Below are 6,621 nucleotides of genomic sequence, written 5' to 3' on the forward strand. Positions count from 1 at the left end.
ACTTACACACGACGGTCTTCTGCCCACTAAAGCCACAGCTGGCTCCGACAGAGAGCCCGACCTCTCCTGACACCTACACGCTTAGCACGGTTAGCTGTCTAGCTTACCTAACAAGCAAGGCAGTAAATGATGGAAAGCCCGAATCAATCCGCCGAACCGACTCCTTTGAAATAACTCGAATGCAAAGCGATTCAAAGAAACGGTTCCTCGGTAAGACATGACGTGACGTTTTATCGGTTTTAAAGCATTCTCTGGCGTTATGTTAAACCGCTTCAGTCAACAGAACGACGTACAACTTGCGAGCCCGTTAACAGGAACACGTTAGCTGCTCGAATCGGTTCACGCAGTCACTCGAAAAGAACCAGTTCAAAAGAACCGAGTCCGACACCGCTTAGCAGCGAGGCTGCCGGCCCGAGAGCCTCGCGGATCCTCAAACTCGCTGAACTCACTCAGGCAACACACAAACGCACGTACAGAACCCAAAACCTGCAGGTGAAACTGATTCCACGTCAGAAAATAACGCCGGCGCGCTGAAAGGGTTAAAAGCTGCAATTCGGGCCGCTTGAGTTTTACTCACCGCTGCTCTCTCATGTAGCACACCGCCTGCAACTACAGCGCATCACGTGTGGCTACGGAGAGCGATGGCCGTTATTGTAGTGCCACCCTCACGCCGTCTCTGATTGGCTAGCGTCGCCAGTTTGCGCACGCCTCCAGAGAAATGTCAAATGCTGATTGGCCAGATGGTACGTCAGTCAAGAAAAGCTGTCCCCACCTCCGACCTGAACCTCGTGGACGGCTGTGATTGGCTCGCCAGCACCGGGAAGTGCGCTCCTATTGGCTGGTAAACGGGAGGCAACGCGAATGGCTCTGAATCAAAGCCTGTTCGGCCGAGGTCGAGAAACATTTCCAGAAGCAACAATCGCGATTAAATGAGTTTAACCTCTTAATCTCCGGGGTATGTTCTGCTTTTTCCCTCTCAATATTCGTGAACAAATTGTAAGGAAAATTATTCAGTAACTGCATGAAATAAATGTAAATTTTATTTTTATTTTTTTTAAAAGCCCCTCTAATTAACAGAACATGTGTTTTATGATCTACACATTAAGATTATTTGACCCTCATTAGTCCAACATTGGGGAAATTTCACCTCCGCATTTAACCCATCCGTGCAGTGAAACACCACATACACTCTAGTGAGCACACACACACACTAGGGGGCAGTGAGCACACTTGCCCGGAGTGGTGGGCAGCCCAATCCACAGCACCCGGGGAGCGGTTGGGGGGGTGAGGTGTCTTGCTCAAGGACACCTCAGTCATGTACTGTCGGCTCTGGGGATCAAACCAGCGACCTTCCGGTCACAGGGCCGGTTCCGTACCCTCCAGCCCACAACTGCCATCAATATCACTACATGTTTACAATTTACTGCTGAAAGCCAAAAATCTCCGACGCTCTTTGTGTTATTTTCCAAAAGTGATGTTTCCAGAGCAGATCACTGAAGAGACGCCGTCTGTTTATAGTTTAGAGCCCAGATTTGGGGAAAAACGGATCGACTTTCAGTAGAAAAACAAACTGAGTTCAGCTTCTTTTATTATAAGGGTTTAAAACGACATCACCGTCTATTAGACTGGAGAGAAGAGCTACAGCCTCACACGACGCCCAGTTGAAGAGGTAAATGAAGATTCTCCAAATTGGGCTTTGTTACAGTTTTTTGAATCTCACTGCAGAGCTTAGAGGGTGATTTACTGACTTTTCACATTGTCCACATAATTAAATCATTCAAGTCATTCAGAGTGGTTTGATGCGGAGAAGCTATTCTGGACAAAGTCCGAAATGTTCTGGTTTTCTGGAAATAAGAGACATTTAAAGCATCTAAAGTATAAGTTCCCTCACCACACTGCTCAAAATGGACAGTTTTATGGTATTTTTGGGAGAAGATTTTTATCCTAAAACCATTTTTTATAGAAAAAGTATTTATGGCGGAAAGATTGTCGCACCGGAAGGTAAAAATAGTTACCAAATGAAACTTATTTCCTATTTACCATTAATGTTCTGTTATCCACATTACATTTAAACCCCCCAGAAGACGCGTGTAGGCTCACTGTTTGTTTTGGGCGGCAAATAAAATCGTGGACATTGTGACCCCTGGTTCCTATTACCAACGTATTGAAGAAATCAGAGTTGACAGATTCCTCCACAGTGAACCATTTCACTTTAAACCGATGAGACCAAAAGGCTTTGTTTGCTACGATTAAACTACGCAGAAACTTTGAAAAATCATTAGAATTCCCCTTTAATTTCCCGCGATCACACTGCCTTTATCTCCAGCTAATATGACCATAAAAATATCCTCAGAAAACCTCTTAAAGGTTTATTTTTCTGTTTGGATGACACAGAAACACTTTATTAGGTTCAGTTGCTTGTTAACACAAATAGTTAATCAGCCAATCACACGTCCACAACTCACTGCATTCAGGCATGTAGAGGTGGTCAAGACAACTTGCTGAAGTGCAGACCGAGCATCAGAACGGGGAAGAAAGGGGATTTAAGGGGCTTTGAACGTGGCGTGGTTGTTGGTGTCAGACGGGCTGGTCTGAGTATTTCAGAAACTGCTGATCTGCTGGGATTTCCACGCACAACCATCTCTAGGGTTTACAGAGAACGGTCAGAAAAAGAGGAAATATCCAGTGAGCGGTCAGTTGTGTGGACGAAAATGCCTTGTTGATGTGAGAGGTCAGAGGACAATGGGCAGACTGGTTCCAGATGATAGAAAGACAACAGGAACTCAAATAACCAACCAGAATCTCTGAGGAACGTTTCCAACACCTTGTTGAAAGTGTGCCACGAAGAATTAAAGCAGTTCTGAAGGCAAAAGGGGGTCCAGCCTTTTACTAGCACCTACCTAATAAAGGTGAGTGTAGTTAAGTTGTTTGACTGCAGCCAACTTAAACTACACTCAAAAATGGTTCTTCAAGGGTTCTTTAGCAAAGAAAGTGGTTCTATGTAGAACCAAGAACACTCATGTGTGATTAAAGGCTTCTTTACACGGTGAAATGCTTCTTCAGACTGACAGAGAACGTGCTGTAGGTGGTTCTATATAGAAGCTTTTTGAAAAGGGTTCTATATAGCACCAAAAAGGGTTCTACTATTGTTACAAGCTTGACATTGTAACAATAGAAGAACCCTTTTTGGTGTCATTTCAAAAGCTTTTTTAAAAGGTTCTATATAGAACCTTATTTAACATTTTCGATCAGTGTGAACAGCTTTCACCATTTAATCATGGAAAGGGTTCTTAGAGTGTTCCCAGTTCTATATAGAACCACTTTCCTTACCTAAGAACCCATGAACAGGCATGTTTTTTGAGTATGTACTGCAAGGCTGTATGAAGGAGTGGGTCTGTGTCGTCGACGCTTCTCCTCATGCTTGGCGTTTCATGGCTCTTAGTGAAGAATCAAAGCAACACACCAGTTCCACCCTCCGCCCGTCATCACTGTAGCTGTTCTGTTTAATGATATTAAGATCCAAAATTCTTTCCCAAGGGGCAAAAAAACAGCTACATTTTGAACGTATTAGATGTGTGAATATTCAGTCCACTAGCAAAATATAGTTTAAAGAAAGTGTCATTTTACCACTATAATGGCTTTTGTCCCCAGTTCAGGTGGACAATGTCTGAGTGTTTCCTAAACCTTTAAGATCAGACTAAGGCTTATTAATCAGTAACTCCAGAGGTTCAGTTCAAACTGGCTGAGCTACTCTTAAAGTTATAAAAGACAGTAATAAACCTTTGGGCCTACCAGTGGACCCTGGCCATTTAGGGTATTAAAGTATTATAGTTTTAAAGTCTAGTATCAAAGGATCAAGTTCTGATAGTTTTCCATGTTCGCATTTTCATGTGTTAGCTCCAGAATTCACTACTTCACGACTAAGACTATCAACTGATCAACTGTAAACGGATGAGGGGACTTTTGACCTGAATCACTTCAAAAATGATTCTTCTGGCAAAAAAAATAGCATGTACCATTTATTTCACATAAGACCTTTCTAATGACAAGTTAATCACTCAAGTGCATAGAAATACAAGCATCTGTCTATCTATCTATATCTATATCTAACAATATATGTATATATAGATATATATAGATATATATCTCGCTGCTGTTGGGAGAAAATCTTGTATCTCCAAAACGGTAACTTTACAGGAGAAGGAAAAAACCTACTTTACTTTTAATGTAAGTCAATGGAACCAGACGTCTTTCCAAGTCATTTTGGGCCGTTTCTTTTGGTCCATTCATTATGAAATTTAGACACAATGTAAAGAACAACAGACATTTTCAAATTCTGTCAAAAACTGAAAAGTGGCAAAAATTGAGATACAAGGTTTTGTTCCGACAGCAGCGATATGATTAGTGAAAAGGGGCTGGGCCCGACCCTGGCAAATCTACTTTTTACTATAAATGGTAAATTAGAATATTAGAATGATAAAACTGAAATTTGCACCGTCCTCAGTCAGTTTTGACGACTCTGTGAATAAAAGTTCTCTCTTTCTAATGACAGTTTAATCTTAACTAAAGCCAGGCCTGTCAGCTCTGAATCACCAGCAGAAGAGCTGTACCAGCTTATATTCGCAGCTAAGGCTAGTAGCACCCAAAACAAGGGAACTGTGCTGACATTTAGTGGTTCAGTCATGAAGTCATCTTGGGTCACGTTTCACCTACAGCACCCTACCCCCACTCTCCTTACTGTGTCCGCTGACTGGAGGTTTAACATTTTTTAAGCTCATTATTACCCAACAGGAGCGGTCAGCGTTAGCAAAAGGCTACTTGGCATACTGACAAAACCTGTGCACATCTGATTAGCATTGTAGTTTCTAAGAAATACTAAGACACCATGATTCACCCAGGACTAATTAGCGGTTAAGGTCACACTTTGCTTATTGTCCTTTCCTGAATGCCGGTATTCTTCACACTTAGCCCAGCCCTGATCTCCACCCCCACCCCCATCCTGTGGGAAAGAGCTGGTATCACTGGGTGAGCTGGAAGACTGAGATCAGTGAAGCAGATAAGGCCTGTTGGTTTTGCCCACTCTTACACCCATGGAGCGCTGCTATAGGCAAAACTTATTTTCTGTTTCTATTTACATCCACCAGCCGCAACGTGAAGCGTTATGTGAGGGAGAGCAGGACACAGTCTAGTTTTGCATTTTGCTGAAAGTTTCTGAGCAAAGCAGATTGTTTGTTTTGATTATCTACAGTTTGTGGACAAAGGAAATGCTACAAAAGGACCAGTCACTAGAAAACAGTTCAACAAATCACCTGTTGCTTTAGCCAAACCTGAGTGCATAGAAATGTATGCATCTCTCTCTCATATATGTATATATAGATATATATAGATATATATCTCGCTGCTGTTGGGAGCAGTAAACAGTAACTTTACAGGAGAAGGAAAAAACCTACTTTACTTTTAATGTAAGTCAATGGAACCAGACGTCTTTCCGAGTAATTTTGGGCCGTTTATTTTGGTCCATTCATTATGAAATTTAGATACAATGTAAAGAACAACAGACATTTTCAAATTCTTTCAAAAACTGAAAAGTGGCAAAAATTGAGATACAAGGTTTTGTTCCGACAGCAGTGAAAAGGGGCTGGCCCGACCCTGGCAAATTTACTTTTTACTGTAAATGGTAAAATATCAGATATAATAAAACTGAAATGTGATTTATTTGCACTGTCCACAGTCAGTTTTGACGACCCGTGAATAAAAGTTCTCTCTTCGTTCACTTCCGGGGTCTTGGTTGTAACAGCCTGGTAAACGTGACCCCATTGAGTGGAGGTCGTACTTTAGCTGCGTTAGCTCTTAAGCTTTAAGAAAAGTGCTATTAACAGGCACTAACAGGCTCAGGAAAACAACATGGGTGATACTGTTATGACAAAAAAAAAACATATCAATCAAAAATAATTATGATGTAAAAAGGTAATTTCATAGTCCAAAAACAGGGAATGGGAGTCTTCAGAGTGAATCTTAAGCCATTTCAGAGAGTTGTAGGTGGCGCTGGTATGGGATGTGAAAAGGTTGCTTTTTCTTTTCTTTACACTTTTTAAGGTTTTTAAACATTAGGAATCCATGGCACCTCAACGTAGGATACACCCAGCTTTCCTGTCCATGCAAAAAAGCTGGAGAAGGACAAGAATTGGAGAAATTAATAGGAAGAAAGGATTGAAAGGAAGTAGCCAGAAAGGATCTTTTCTGCCTTCCAGTCCTGTCGGAAGTGTGGGATTTACGAGATGAGCGCACATGAATGCCACCACAATGTCATATTTACTAGTGGGAAATTGGGATTTTTTCAGCTGTGGTTGCCAAAATTTCATCGTAAAAAATAAAGTGACAATGTATAAAACATTACGATACGCTTTTGTGGCAAACGTAAATTTCACAGTTTTTTTACGGGTAATTACTGTGATATAACTATAATATATTGTAAATCTGTATACAGTAAATTACATTAAAAGCAAAAGATATTTGGTAAGACTCATCGTAGCGAAATGCACCACAGAGCACCACAGGAGGTCGTTCTTACCTGTGGCCATCAAACTCTATAACTCCTCCCTCGGTGTGTGATTCACAAAA

The 6,621-nt window shown here is 41.5% G+C and overlaps 1 protein-coding gene across 2 annotated transcripts in view; it reads right to left on the bottom strand.

Moving 5' to 3' along the window:
- canx (calnexin) overlaps positions 1-670 on the bottom strand; it is a 45,474-nt gene extending 44,804 nt beyond the window's left edge. Inside the window, exon 1 of one of the 2 annotated variants that reach the window (XM_017683391.2) lies at positions 578-670. The gene's annotated coding sequence lies outside the window, so the exon portion shown is untranslated. Of the gene's footprint in view, positions 1-6; positions 82-577 lie in introns of those variants that run through there. The other variant, XM_017683393.2, reaches the window with a different exon arrangement.
- Between the last annotated feature and the right edge of the window lie 5,951 nt (positions 671-6,621).

This window comes from Pygocentrus nattereri, chromosome 8 (assembly GCF_015220715.1).
Source record: "Pygocentrus nattereri isolate fPygNat1 chromosome 8, fPygNat1.pri, whole genome shotgun sequence".
Lineage (NCBI taxonomy): Eukaryota > Metazoa > Chordata > Actinopteri > Characiformes > Serrasalmidae > Pygocentrus > Pygocentrus nattereri.